Raw genomic sequence first — 15,877 nt, 5'->3', positions numbered from 1 at the left:
TCCCGCGCACTTGCTCTTCCAAATCTTTCCACTCGCTCTGGGCCGCCCTCCGCCCGCCGGGTGTGCGCATGCGCCCCGTGCCAGCGCTGCAGCCGCCGTGGGGGAGGGGCGCGCCCGAGGGCGCCAGAGCGCATGCGGTCTCGTCCGCCTGCCCCTCGTCAGCCGCGGCGGTCACGGAGCGCACGTAAGCTCCGAAAGGCGGCGGAACTTTCACCTCGCGCCGGGGCGTGTGTGCCGGTGGTAGCGTTGAAGAGCAGCCGTGCTTTCCTTGTGTTTCCGCTATTCATAAGCCGATTGTCTTAAAGTGGCTCTTATTGTTTGAATCGCGCTTAGGTGCGTCAGGTCACACCTGGATTCGAGTCTTGACTCTTCCATTTCATTGCTTTGTGTCTTTGGGCAGGTCGCTTAACCTCACCCAGCCTCATTTGTGAATGGACATGACAAATACTTAGCTGGTGCCTGTCCACTTGGAATGTGCTCAGTAAATAGTCGTTACTATTGTTACCTCATTTTATTGGATACTGATCTATTTTACACGTAAGAGAACTGGCTCTGATCACTGGTTCCAAAGCCCTGCTCTTTACATAAACACTGGGCTGTTTGTCCCACCTCTTCGAGGGTCTCATAGCCTCTCTCTAGTCAGTATCCGAGCCCCTTCAAATATTCCAGAAAGAGGAGAATCACTGCTTGTTCCTCCCCTACACTCAATCAGCAGTTTAAGATCTGCTTATCTGGGCAGCTCTCTGCTGCCCATGCTACTGTCTCCTGGTTTACTTCAAACTGGTCACTTTATTGAGCACCAAACAGGAATCAGTCAGTGGGCTACGGCCAAAGATGGATTGAATCTGTTTTCTGCCCTTCGCAGCAAGTGGAGCGCAAAGAAGACCCACGTGTAAACAGCTAACAATGAAATTGTGCTGTGTGCTACATTTAACGGATTGTAGACAAGTTTTTAACATGCAGTCAAAAATAAAAATAAAAAAACAAAAACGTGCCAGACAGTGTTATAAATGCTTTACAAACATAAACATTTAATCCTCCTATCCTTATAATGATCCTATGAGGCAAGTATTATATTTTTTTATTTACTGATGAGGAAATGAGCCATGAGGTACATTGCCCAAGGTTACAGGACTTAGGATTCAAGCTGAGGCTTGCTCCCAAATCAATGTGTGCTCAGACCCAGAAAAATAAATTGTCCAAAATCACAGCTCGGAAGTAGAGGAGAAACCAAGATTCAAACCCAAGCAGTCCAATGGCCTTGGGTGCACTCTAATCACAATGCTCTTGCCTCCCTCCTCTGTAGCAGGGAGAAGATGGAATTCAGTGACCAGACAGATGACTGGGGTGAGGTCCAGCTCTAAAAGCTACACCCAGAGTTCACAGAATCCCAGGGCTGCAAAGTGAGAACTGCCTTTGAAGGCCTCCTGTTCAAGCTCCCAGCATGGCCCACATGGGGATCCTTGAAAGACTCCCTGTTTGGAGGTTCTCCCTCTGCCTGATCCTACTTCTTGGTCATCCCAATCCTGACACCCAGCCCCTCTCAGGGAGAGCTTTTCCAGCCTTAACCTTGGCTTTTCAGACTGTACTTTTTGTCCCTCTGCCTTGGCCCTAATCCATACTCCCAGTCATGGCTCCTGCCATGTCCCTTTCTCTTCCCCCTGTTCTCTGCTTCAAGATTTCTGTGCTTTTGTGTAGTTGAGGTCTCATATTTATGCAATGAGTAGGAGATAAATAGGAAGAAACCTGAGTTAAAATGTCTCTGTTTCTGATTACCCATGGGATGTAAGATGGGTCACTCAACTTCTCATCCTCATTTTCCCCATTTGTAAACTGGGATAATAATCATATTCATAGCCACCTAAAACACTGTTGTAAGGAATAAGTGAAATGATGCATGGGAAGCGCTTAGCACTGTGTCTAACAAATAGTCATACTAATAACAATAAATATATTATTAACATTAATAATAAATGTTATTAGCAGTATGATCGAGAAGGCAAAAAAGACCGGGGCGCCTGGGTGGCTCAGTTGGTTAAGTGTCCAACTTTGGCTCAGGTCATGATCTCAAGGTTCGTGAGTTCGAGCCCCACATCAGTCTCTGTGCTGACAGTTCAGAGCCTGGAGCCTGCTTCCAATTCTGTGTCTCCCTCGCTCTCTGCCCCTCCCCCACTCACACTCTGTCTCTGTCTGTCTGTCTGTCTCTCTGTCTCTCTCAAAAACAAAATTTAAAAAAAATAGAAGGCAAAAAAGATCTGGGGTGTCTGGGTGGCTCAGTCGGTTGAACATCTGACTTTGACTCAGGCCATATCTCCAGGTTCATGGGTTCCAGCCCTGCATTGGGCTTGCTGCTGTCAGTGCAGAGCCTGCTTCAGATCTTATGTCCCCCTCTGTCACTCCCCCACTTGCACTCTCTCTCTAAAATAAGTAAAACATTTATAAAGAAGGCAAAAAAGATTTAATAAAGGGCACCAATTCAAAGGGTATGAGTCTGGGGATCCATGGACAGATTTCCCTTCCAGCAGGATATCTAGTAGGAGATGGCTTACCCACGGGATGGGGACTAGGCAGATAACTAGGCTACTTTGGGCAGGAGGCCAAAGCCATCTGTACCGCCAGCCTTGGGAAAGAGCCTGGGGAATCCTATTTTATTCCTTCACCAACACCCTCCTCTGCCTCCAGAGGGAATCTCTCATTTCCTTGAAATTCTGGGGAACTCTGATAACTTTATGCACCTCACTTATAGGATACCTTCCTTAAATCATCAGAAGCTTTTTATGTACGCATCAGATCAACTCAACTAGAAACTCCTTGAGGACAGGAGCCACGCCTTAACTATATTATACAAAACCCCACACACACCACACACACATCACACACACACACACATCACACACACACACACATGCACTTATGTGATGCCTTTGCCCTTGGTAGACCCCCTGAATGTCAGGGCTGAGAGAGACCTCGAAAATCCTCCACTACAACTCCCTACCTCCTGCTACCCCTAATTCACATGTGACAGTGGAGAAAAGTGAGGTGAGACATTCCAAAAGAGCAGGAGATGAGCAGGGGACCAGATTTGTCAGTGAGAAATTAGAGGTGATCCACAGGGAAGAGCCCCAAAGTTGGAGCTTGCAGTGTCAGGAAGAGAGGCGGGAGCCTGGAGAGATCTGGAGAGGGAGGCAGATGGGGGGCATTGTGGGAAGACCTTGAAAGCTTTGCAGCTGGAAGCCAGGATTCCTAGGCAGAAATGGGGATTCACTCGGCTTTAATCACAGCACCACAAATCTGGGAAGAAGCTTAGTGTCTGTCAAACCAAGGAGATCTCTCCAATGTCAGTAAAAGGTAAGGATAAACCAGTGGGTTTGGGCCTTGACTACTTACTATTTTTTTTTTTATCTTAATTGTTATCTCTACTGAACACTAACGCACAGACGTTTGTCAGGGCTGACTCCTGGGCCCTTCTAAAGAACTGGGTGGAGGCAGGAGAGAATTGGTACACCCCGACAACAAAGCAGGAGTGAGGGGCTGATTGCAGCTGGGGTCCAGCTCCAGGAGGAACCTAAGGGACCTAACCAGGAGCACAGCTCCTAACCAGGCCACTGCCCTCACTTTCTGCCCTGAGGGGAGCAACTGTGGCCAAGTAAGACCCTTTTCCTGGGCGGAGTGTGGGGCTGGGGATCTGCACTCCAGACTCTTCTCATCTGTCATCGCCTGGGCCAGGGGCCGTCATCAATGATGAGCCCTCATCTCCCCCTGAGGCCTCCAGTCAGCCTGGAAACCCTGAAACTCTTACAAAAAAATAGCTTCCCTTCCAGCACAGTCCTTTAATTCCCCAGGCCTGGAGAAACTCCCAAGACTGTAACAGCTGTCACCCAATCAGCTTGTTGGTTAAGCTGTTACAAAAACTCAGATAAGGATAATCAGCGGGCACAGCCCTATTATCCTGCACTGTCCCTTAAAACAATAAAGGACTCTCTCAGTCTTCCCTCCCTATTTATTTTTTCCACAGTAGCATAACTTCCTTATCAAGCCCCGCTCTTTCGGTGAAGGACCCAATTTAGAATTGCAGTGCGGCAAGCCAAGTTTTCTGCTGGCTGGAAGCAGGCTCCCCATTCACCCCACAAGGCTCCCTGGCAGGACACCTCATGTCCTTACTTGTTGAACACCTTGCAAATTCATCCCCTGATGTTCAGATGTCCCCCGCTCGCCAGCTCGGCTGGCTGCTATCTGAAAAAGAGAGGATTTCTGCCTCAGAGAGTGAGTCCAGGTGATTGTAGCTAACGCCTCAAGACTGAGCAACTGAGCTACTGAGGCTGTAAGGAAAGAAGTGCTTCAAGGAGGGCGGCGGAAGCGCATGCTCCGGCCCCCTGCGGTCACCATCTGACAACAAACAGCAGGAATTAGTGTGGCTGGAAAAGAAAGAGGACACAACTACTGTGGACTTGTGACTTCTTACACCCTTCCTTCTCTGTCCTCAAAACCTAGCCTCAGGGGTGCCTGGGTGGCTTAGTCGGTGAAGCGTGAAGCGTCTGATTCTCGATATCAGCTCAGGTCATGATCTCACCATTCGTGAGTTCGAGCTCCATGTCAGGCTCTGTGCTGGCAGCGCGGAGCCTGCTTGGAGTCCTCTCTCTCCCTCTCTCTCTCTGCCCCTCCCCCCCAAATAAACGAAAATAGACATTAAAAAACAAAACAAAACCCGGCCTCAGACCTGAGTGTCTGGCCCAGTGATGGCACAAGCCCTTCTCTCTGGATTCTGGAACTCCTCTGGTCTCTAAAACCAGGAGAGGTGCCCTCTGCCTCTAGGCCCTGCATGTGGGAACTATGATAACAAAACTGCTCAGTGAGCAAATTTTTTTGACCCTCTACCTCACTTCCATAGAACTATTTTCCTAGTCTATTTCTTTGGATTAAATTCTAAGTACAAAACAGGCAGACATTTTATTATTTGGAATAGTTCACATTAAGTTTAGTGAATGACTCAGAGATCAGTGGTATTAGTTAATACAGGATCTCTGAGAAGCAGTTGTGAGACAGGATTTGCATAACATGTATTAGGGGAAATGCCTGAGACAGAGAATGGGGAGGTGACAGGCTGACAGAATAGGGCGTGACCCTCTTGAAGGAAGGAGGAAAGGAAGGTTGTGTGGGTGGAAGCATCTGGACTGCAGTACATTTCTGAGGAAATTCAGTAAGGCTGTTGAGGAATTCTCGAGCCAAGATCACTCGTCAGAGCAGTCCTTGCCTTTGCGTTGCTGACGCAGGGATACTAAGTCACAGCTGGACAGCCCGTGGGCAGCGTGGCTTCTGTCTGAATGCCATGAGGGATTTCAGAGTGACAGCAGGGGCCCTAGGTCAACCAGCCGTATGAGATCTGAGGGATGTATTCTAAGGACTGTGCAAGGACATTCTATAAATTTGTCAGAAACGTTTTTTATGGGTGCACTAGTGTCTCCTTACTGACCGACCGAGGAAAGCTGTTAGAGGTACCTGTCAGCCAAGGGCAAGGTGACCAGGTTTCTAACATGCCTGCTAAGGATTTTGATGGGGATAGAGCAGGGGAGCCGGTGGCTGTCATTACTTCTGAGTGCAGTGGAGGAAATGCCTGTCTCCCAGAGGTGACAATAGGAGCCAGCTCGGGGGTGTCCAGCCTAAACAATGTGGACAAAAAAGAACAACAATCAGAAACCCACATGAGTTCAAGTGGTGAAACTCAGAGTTACCATATGAGGCAGGATTCCATTGCAAGGTGTTTACGCAAGAGAAACAAAAGCAAATGTCCACAAAAAAATTCATACACAAATGTGTATAAAAGCCTTATTCACAAAAGCCAAAAGGTGGAAACAACCCAATGTCCATCAACTGCTGAGTGGATAAATGTGTAGTATGTCCATACTGCGGCCATAAAAAGAACGAAACACTGGTGCATGCCAACCTAGATGAACCTTGGAAACAATATGCAGACACAAAAGGTGACACGATGTAGGATTCCATTTCTGTGAAATGTCCAGAACACGTAAATCTATAGAGACTGGAAGTCGATTAGTGCTTGCCTAGTGCTGGGGGCTTGGGAGCTGAGAAACAAGGTGTATGGAGTTTCTCTGTGAGGTGGCCAAATGTTCTAAAATTAGCTGTGGTGATGGTTGCACATATCTGTGAAGTGAACTAAAAACATTCAATTATGTAATTTAAATGGGTGAAGTGGATGGTATGTGAATTATATCTCAATAAGGCTGCTTAAAAAAATCTGTGAGAGCCTCCCCCCCCACCAAGAGCCATCGCCCAAGGGCAGGGAAGGGAGTGTGGGTGGAGAGCTCGGGAAGCTGAAGCCAGGAAGCAGTTCTGGGGCGGCTCCGAATCTCCTCAGGCTGCTCCAGGGATGCCCCTCAGGGTGTGGTTGGGCCAGCGCGGTGGTTCTTACTGAGGCAACTGAGAGACTTAAAGGTGGGGTGAAGGCGAGGCCTCGGTGGCAGCAGGGACAAAAACTTTGAGGTCTGGCTTCAGGCTCCAAACTCTGTCCACAGGCACCTCACATCTCCTTCCAGGCAAGTGACTGGGAGTCAGGCTCCTAGGTCCCATTTCTGGCTTCACATGTGACCCCGAGGCCAGGGCCTTCCTGGGCTTGCAACCAACTTTTCTCCCTGATCCCCGTCTGGGAACCCCCAGCCCCAGGACCTTGGAGGGAGGTGATGGACACCAGACCTTCCTGCCACAGCCTGGACCAGGCAGGGGTCTCACCCTAACAGCCTCTAGATCCTCTGAAGATATATCCTCTTGAGCAAACATGGCCCACTGTTAAAGTGAAACGCCCTTGGGAAGGTGAATGGTTTGAGCTAGCAGTCACTTGAGGGGGGAAAAAATGTTCTCATTTTCCAAAGATTGTCCTGTTGCCATGGCAACGAGTATCCATGGCGCAGGGTTTTAAACCATTTAATGGATGATAGTTCATCTCTGTTTTACTGAACAATGACAATTTGCCTCAGTGACCACACTTCTGTGAGCCAGCCAATCAGCAACGGCCACACTTTGCCTCCTCTTTGTCCATCACTGACCTTCACCCCTCCCAGCACCTTATAGAAGATCCTAGTTCCCCTCGAAGAGATCGCGCCTTTCAGGCATTGCTCTGCTCGGCTTAAGTGAGTAATAGATTCAGCTTTTTGTTTCAGACATTAAGAAGTGGCCTCTTCCATAGACACATGTTCTGAAATATCCCCTTCCTGGGAGTAATTTAGCCTCACTTCTAGGGCCATTGCTCCAGTGTCATTGGTGAATTAGAAAAAAGCCAGCTCTTCTAGACAGGGCCCAACGAGGACTGGATTTCCAATCCCTCGGCTGGGAAATGAAACAGTCCACAATTTGCACTACTGTGCACAGCAACCCTGCTCACCCCTCATAACTGGTCAACCAGTGAGTGCTGCCCATTCTACCTCCTAAATACATTTTCCAATCCATTACCTCCTCTCTGCCCCACCGCCACAGCCTCTGTGTCAGAGCCCCTCCATTCTTGCCTGCGCCAGTGCAGTGGTCTCTAACTGGCCCCGGTGACTCCAGTCTTGCCTGACTCTAGGGCGAACATCTCACGCTCTTGCTGGCCCCTGTGCCTTTGCAGTTGCTCTTCCCCTGTGGCTGTGCCTCCGCCAACACCTTTCTGGTCCATTCCGACTCGTCCTGCATGATTCAGCTCCAACATCACTGCAATGGGCTGAATGTTTAGGTCCCTCTTCCCCAAATTCATGTTTAAATCCAAACCCCCAATGTATGATATTGCAAGGCGGGGCCTATGGGAGGTGATTAGGTCATGAGGATAGAGCCTTCATGACTGGGATCGGTGCCTTATAAAGGGGACAACACACACACACACACACACACACACACACACACACACACACGAGACACCACAGAACTCCCTAGCACCTTCTGCCGTGTGAGGACACAGCAACAAGAGAGAGTCTAATGAATCAGGAAATGACCCTTACTTGATGCTGAATCTGCCTGCCCCTGATTTTTTTTTAAATTTTTTTTGTTTTTTTTTTTTTAATTTTTTTTTTAACGTTTATTTATTTTTGAGACAGAGAGAGACAGAGCATGAACGGGGGAGGGTCAGAGAGAGAGGGAGACACAGAATCAGAAGCAGGCTCCAGGCTTTGAGCCATCAGCCCAGAGCCCAACGCGGGACTCGAACTCATCACAGACCGCGAGATCGTGACCTGAGCTGAAGTCGGACGCTTAACCGACTGAGCCACCCAGTCGCCCCCCCCCTGATTTTTTAAAATGTTAATTTATTTATTTTTGGGGGGGGGGGAGAGAGAGAGAGAGAGAGAGAGAGGGAGAGAGAGAGAGAATCCCAAGCAGACTCCACACTGTCGGCGTGGAGCCCAATGCGGGGCTCAAACCCTTGAATAGTGAGATCATCACCCAAGCCAAAAGCAAGAGTCGGAGGCTTAACTGACTGAGCCACCCAGGCACCCCTGCCTGCACCTTGATCTTGGGCATCCTAGTCTCCAGGATGGTGAAAAACAAATCTCTGTTTATAAGCAGCCCAAACAGACTAAGACAGTCACCTTACCCGAAAGTTGTCCCCGACTCTCCTCCTAGGCCTGACCACACCCTGCCACGCTTGGGGCTCCCACGGCTCCCGGGTGTACCTGGACGACTGCACTAATCGTCACCGCCAGGTGCCTTTGCTGCCGCTCCAGCTGGCCTGTGAGCGCTGCACAGGACTAGGCCTGCTTTTATCTCCTTGTGACCGGATGGCTGTGAGGGACAGGACCTAGGAACCAAAGTAAGTTATACTTCCAACTCTACCACTTAATGCTGTTGAGAACTTAAGCCAGTTACTTGACATTTCCCAGCCTTGGTTTCCCCTCTTGTAAAACGTGGGTAACCGTACTTGGCACCTTCCAGGAACAGGAGGGCAGGGATGGAGACCTAACGAGTCTGGTTTTCAGTTGAAGGAGAGGGAGGAGACAGTGGTTCTATCCACAAAGTCCAGAATGGGGTGGAATTACCTCCAGGACGAGTTACTGTTAACCCGGCCCGGGCTTCACGACAGTCATAGAATTGGATTCCTTAACAATAAAGAAGTAATCGTACAGTTTCCAAAAACTGGCAGCACCTACTGCACAGAGTGGGTGTGAGGACTCAGCAGAATCGTGCACGCAAGGTGCTGGCACAGTGCCCAGCTCTGCAAGGAGTAATAAATGGTAGTTGTTGCTATTATTACTACCAAGAGTCCCTGACACAGAGACATCCATTAAATGTTAATTCCCTCTCCTCGTCCCCACCACAATGCCCAATACACTCAATGGTAATGTGTGCCAGCTGAATAAATGGAGGACCAGTACTCCCAAAGTACAAGCCGCATAAAGTATTTTCCCAGATTGCAATGTTCAAAAGCTCTCTATTAAGATCCAGACTCTTCTTCCAGACCCTCAATGTCCTTAGGATCTGCTCCCAATCTACTCTGCCAGTTTCACTTTTGGAAAGTCGCCTCCTAATCAAAGGTATCCCTCTGACAGCCACCCAAGGTGAGGGTGTCTTCTTGGTCCCCCAAAGCTTTACTTGAACCTCTCTTGTGCCTCCAGCTGACCTCTGATTATGTCATGTATTCACTTGGCAAGTATATGTATATGTATATGTATATGTATATGTATATGTATATGTATATGTATATGCCAGACACTGAGGTAGGCTCTGATGACACAAGAGTGGACCAGACATGCCCCCTGTCCTCAGGGGGTCCACAGTCAGGGAGGAGGCAGAGAAGCAAAATGCAGTTCTATGACTTGAGCTTCAGTGAGCATGAAAGTTCCAAGGTCCTGGAGAGAACCAGGTACAACATCCTCGATCTACAAAGGAGGAGACCGAATTGTTGGCTTTGTGCTTGTGTCTGCACTGCTAAGCTGTAAGTTTCTTAAGAGCAGAACAAGAGTCTTTAAGCATCTTTATGTACCTCTGTGTGCTTGCTTAGCACAGTGTCTTGCAAGTAATTAGTGCTCAAGGAGTAACTTGTGGGCATGTAACTGAGTTAAACTGTTTAGAACCAGGGGCGCCTGAGTGGCTCAGTCGGTTGAGTGTCTGACTCTTGTCTTTGGCTCCGGTCATGATCTCAAGGTTCCTTGAGTTCGAACCCCACATTGGGCTCTGCGCTGACAGTGCAGAGCCTGCTTGGGATTCTCTGTCTCCTCTCTCTGCTCCTTCCCAACTCATCCCCCCCCCCCCGCCCTTTCTCTCTCTCAAAAATAAATAAACTGAAAAAAATTGTTTACACCCAGTCTTCCCAACACCTAGCTGAGCTCCAGAGGCTGCTCATTGCTTACTCCATGAGTTCTTCCCTTCTACCTTAGCAATAGAATGCCCCCGGGGGGGGGGGGGGGCTGCAATGTTCCCCACTAAAAGGCGACATTTCTCAGCCCCTCTGCAGTGAAGTTTGGCCAAATTACTAAATTCTGGCCAATCAGATGTGAGCCGAACTGGCTTAAAGGGAGATGACTTGGCTGGGAGTGCCCTCTTGGCTCTTCCTTGCTTTCATCTTACTCAGTCTAGGCCTGGGTTGTAAATGTGATGGTCGGAGCTCCTGCAGCCCATCTTTGGAGTATGAGGTGACACTGAGGATGGAAGTCACACACCACGGAGGGTGAAGCAAAAAGTGAAAGGAAGCCCAGGACCCTGAAGACTCTGTGGAGCCACCATATTAGCCTGGATTTGCCTACCTACCTCCTGATTTGCTGCATGTGGAGAATTAATCCTGTGTGTTTAATGAAGCCAGTCTCTTGGGGTCTCTGTCACAGCAGCTGTGCATAATTCATTCCTGATACAGAGGCCCTGACATGAATGGGGGGTTGGAAGTAGTAAGCGGGGAAATGCCTAATTCTGGAGTAAGAATGAATTTGGGGGCATCGGAAAGCCAGGTTAGAGTGGCAATCACATGGTCTCTGCTCACCCATATTCCCTTCTGCCTATCATGGACACCTACTGTCACGTGGCAAACAAGGGTGGACTCCACCTCGGGGGCAGGCCCCACTTTGAGTAAGAGCACATCCACCATGCCCAGACTTCAGTCCTTTTCGTAGTCTGGGTCCCCTTTTGTGCACCAGGCCATCTGCTCATCCCCCCAGACTTAGTCTAGAAAAAGCAAGCTCTTCTTAAAAGCTCATCTTTGGCCAAATGGTGTGTTAATGCACCAGACGATGAGGGACGCGCAGCCTACTGTCGCAGCAATGTGCTGGGCCCAGGGCTAAGCTTTCTGCATGTATTATCTCATTTTAGCCTCAGAACAGCAGCCCCATTTTCAGATTAGGAAACTGTGGCTTGGAAAGTTCAGTCACCTGCCCCCAGTCACACCTGGGATGTGGCTTCAAACACAGACTCGCCTACATACATCCGAAGTCTGGGTTTTGACACAGCTCCGGCAGTTAGGACAATCCTCCAGAGCGGCTGTAAGCCCACTCACTGCCTTGCTCACCATGGGCTCCCCAGGGTGACAAAGCCTTCCTCCTCCCCCAGAACTCGAGCCCCAAGTTAAACACCCAAATCATCCATCTGCTTCCTCTTTGTTTGGGGCAAGAGGCTAAGCCTCAACTTCCCTTTCCTCCTGTCCAGTGTCATAACAGATAACAGCCTGATTGACTAAAAATGGCTTTCCTGTTGGCCTTGGCTGAGTGTTTTGGGTGCGGCAGCCCCCCGGCCCTCCACACGAACTTCCGAGACAATTTTGAGAGCGGTGGTTAGGAGGGAGCTCCTCAGCTAAGGGTTGGATCTCTTGGCTTTTGCCCATTGACCAACTGTAGGACACCGGGGGTGTCGTTGAACCCGTTGGAATCACGTTTCCCCATCTGTGAAATGAGGATACTGCTCTGTCCTCCCCAGTTACATAATAGGTTAGAAGGCGTTTGGGAACTCGAGAAGAGCTTTGGGATAATAGCGAGCTCACATTTATTGCTTTCTCACCAAGTGCCAGGCAGTGTGCTAATAAGCACTTTACACATATCATCTTACTTAGTTCTCATAAACCCTATGGGTTGGCATTTTATAGCTCAGGGAAACTGAGGCGTAGAGAGTAAGGTGACTTGCTCAAGGTCAGACAGCAAGTGGTAGTACTTGGATTCTAACCCAGAGGGTCTAAGCACAGGCCCCATTCTACAAATGTGTGTGGCCCTTATGAGCCACAAATTGTATGGATTATCACGGAGAAGGCTAATTCATTCCTCTGGGTGGAGGATGGTGTTGGAATTCATGGACAGCAAAGTTAGTCCTTCATAAGAAAGGTGAAAGGTGGTTGTGCAGAATGTGAGAAAGTATGCTCAGGCCCTCTGGATGCCTTGCGTCCCTTCTCCTGACACCATCTTCCAGAGGAGGCTCTGAGCACATGCTTCCGGATGGAGGCCCGGCCCATTCCAGACAGTTCGTTCGTCCCGAGGCCGTACCCAGTTATAATTCAGCAGACTCGGGGGCGCCTGGGTGGCTCAGTCGGTTAAGCGTCCGACTTCGGCTCAGGTCATGATCTTGCAATGTGTGAGTTCAAGTTTTGTGCTGACAGCTCAGGGCCTGGAGCCTGCTTTGGATTCGGTGTCTCCCTCTCTCTCTGCCCCACTCAAGCTCTGTCTCTCTCTGTCTCTGTCTCTCTCAAAAATAAACATTAATGTAGCAGACTCAGTTTGGAGGCCAGCAGGTGTCTGCTGCAAGGGAAAAGGATGGGAAGACTGCCGCCCGCCTGGGCCTCTTCATCTCCCATTCTGATCTGCAAAATCCTTGCCCGCTCAGCTGGTATCGCTGCCTCTCTAGGGTTTCAGTTTTAACTGGCTGTTTGCAGAGCCCCCTCTGGTGACAAAGGTGCACCACCACACCCTTCGCAAGGTACCACTAACATTTTTGGAGTTGTACCTATTTTGACATAAACACACACTTTTATATTGAATCCTCAGGGTAGCCTGATGGGTTCAGTATTATCACCACTTTACAGAATATGAAATGGTCACTCAGAGAGGTTAAATCCCTGCTCAGCGTCATGCGTAAAGTAAGACCAGACTTTAACCAACATTTTCTATGTCTTCTCTCAGTGACTGTCCCCACATCTAGACCCCTGGTAATGAGCACCAGATTGCTTACAACAGTTTCCAAACCCGGTTTCCTTTTCCTCCTCAGGCCACCAGTTCCCTTTTCGCAGCCTTACCACCAGGTCTCAGCCTGTGTCCCGGGAGTGGCCTCTGTGGGCAGGTGATGTATTAACTCCCGTGACTGGAAGTGCAGGCGCAGAGTCAGTACTGAGTTATTTTCTCTGCAGTGACACCTTCTCAGTCTTTGTGCTCTCTTTGCTCTGCATTCCAGGAGCAGTTTCTATTTTTTAGTAAACCAATCAAGAATAACATACATATATACATGCTAACTAATTTGGATGTAAATTAAAAAAAATAAAATTTAAAAAAAAAGAAGAAAAAAAGAATAACATACATACAGAAGAGCGCACAAATTATAAGTGCACAGATAATGAATTATGACACAGTGAAGACATTCATGTAAATTCTCTTCTGATACAAAAAAATCAGGGGCGCCTGGGTGGCTCAGTCAGTTAAGCATCCTACTTTGGCTCAGGTCATGATCTCACAGTCCTTGAGTTTGAGCCCCGTATCGGGCTCTGTGCTGACAGCTCAGAGCCTGGAACTTGCTTCCGATTCTGTGTCTCCCTCTCTCTCTGCCCCTCCCCTGCTCATGCTCTGTCTCTCTCTGTCTCAAAAATAAATAAAAACATTTAACAAATTAAAAAAAAAATCAGAATATTACCAAACCCCGTATGCCCACTCTCAGTTACCCCCACCATGGTAACTGTTATCCCAAGTTCTAATACTGTATATTAGCAAAGCCTGGTTTTGAACTTCTAAATGGGATCATGCAAAATGTTCCTCCGTGTGTGTCTGGAGTCTTTCTCTCAATTTAGACCATACATGCTGTTGCATGTGGCAGTAGTTTGCTTGTTTTCATTACTGTATACAGTTGGATATTGTATTATTTCATGATGCCAATATAGCACAATTTATTTATCCACTCTGCTGTTGATGTATATGACATCATTTCCAATATTTGGCTATTATGAACATTACCATATGTCTTTTATGCATATAAGTATACATCTCTGTAGAGTATATACCCAGAAGTGGATTGGACTACAGAAAAGGCATACATTCAGTTTTACTAGAAACCACCACACAAAAGTGGGCGTATCAGTTGCTCCTCCCTCCAGTCGCATATGTGGCCAGTGGCTCCACATCCTGACCAATGTTGAGTATTGCTAGTCTTTCTAATTTCAGCCATTCTGGTAGGTGCATAGTAGCACTTCATTGTGGGTTTAATTTGCATTTCTCTGTTGATTAATGAGATTAAGCATCAGTTATTAGCATCCATATGTTAATTGGCCATTTGAATATTCACTTTGGTGAAGTGCCTGTTCGGGTCTCTTGTCCATTCTTATTGGATTGTCTGCCTTGTTCTTAGATGTGTAGGATTTCTTTATATACTCTGCCATACTTTGTTAGTTTTATGTATTGCAAATATCTTCTCTCACTCCTGCTTGCCTCTTAGTGCTCATTGTGGTGTCTTTTTTGTGAGCAGAATTTCTTACGTTTAGTGTACTCTAGTTTATCAACTTTTCCTTTATGGTTACTTCTGTGTCTCATCAAATAAGCTACCATGCCATGGAAACTTGTGCAAATCACTTCACCTTTTCTGTACTTGGCAAAATGAAGAGTTGGCTCAGATATTCCAATGAAAATTGGCTTACAGATATTTTGAATTTTACACATCAGTAAACTTTTTTTTTTTTTTGCCTAGAGAGAGTGCAAGTGAGCTGGGGTAGAGAGAGCAAAATCCCACGAGGGGTAGAGAGAGAGGGAGAGGGAAAGAGAAGCAGGGCTCACTGGAGGCAGGGCATGAGATTACCCAAACTGGGGCTCGTGCTTACATGATGTGGGACTCGAACTCATGAACCATGAGATCATGACCTGAGCAGAAGCCAGATGCTTAATAACTGAGTCACCCAGGCGCCCAATAAACTTGTTTTTAAAAGAAGACCTGACATTGGGGTGCCTGGGTGGCTCAGTCGGTTAAGCGTCCGACTTCAGCTCAGGTCACGATCTCGTGGTCCGTGAGTTCGAGCCCCGCGTCGGGCTCTGGGCTGATGGCTCTGAGCCTGGAGCCTGCTTCCGATTCTGTGTCTCCCTCTCTCTCTGCCCCTTCCCCGTTCATGCTCTGTCTCTCTCTGTCTCAAAAATAAATAAACGTTAAAAAAAATTAAAAAAAAAAAAAAGAAGACCTGACAAAAGTTTGTCGACTCTTCATTTTGGAAAATCATAGTGTTTGGGGTAAAAAAAAAAAAAAAAAAAAAAAGAAAAGAAAAAAACCCTTCCATTTAGTCTCACTATTGCTTTGTAAAAGAAAGGGCATTTGAACATCAACATCACTGGATTGTACTTGCTTTACTGCAGAGCAGTAAAAGTATTGACCCTGACTGGCATGTGACCTATGACCTGTGATCTTGATGACCCCTCAGGTGTCTGCTTCTAGTTCCAACACTGCAGTTTCATGAATTTCATCCTGGCCTTCCCTTTACTCTCCATTCTTAGCTCTTTGGTTCTTGGACCAAAGCTCAACTTTTGGTACTTCTTAATTCCCCCAGAAATGTATGTTTTGAGCTTTGTGTTTCTATCTATGGGGTCAAAGACCATCTCAGTTTGGCTAAGTAAAGACTAATTACAGTTATTGGTATTTACATTTATCCTTGAATCAATGCCCAGCATGGAACACAATGTGGGGCTTGAACTCATGACCCTGAGGTCAAGACCTGAGCTGAGGGGCACCTGGGTGGCTCAGTCGGTTAAGC

This window comes from Lynx rufus, unplaced genomic scaffold (genome assembly GCF_022079265.1).
Source record: "Lynx rufus isolate CCGP_SWC_20201006 ecotype Redwood Valley unplaced genomic scaffold, mLynRuf1.p SCAF_11, whole genome shotgun sequence".
In the NCBI taxonomy this organism is placed as follows: Eukaryota; Metazoa; Chordata; class Mammalia; order Carnivora; family Felidae; genus Lynx; species Lynx rufus.
Note: the sequence above shows the minus strand (reverse complement) of the source record.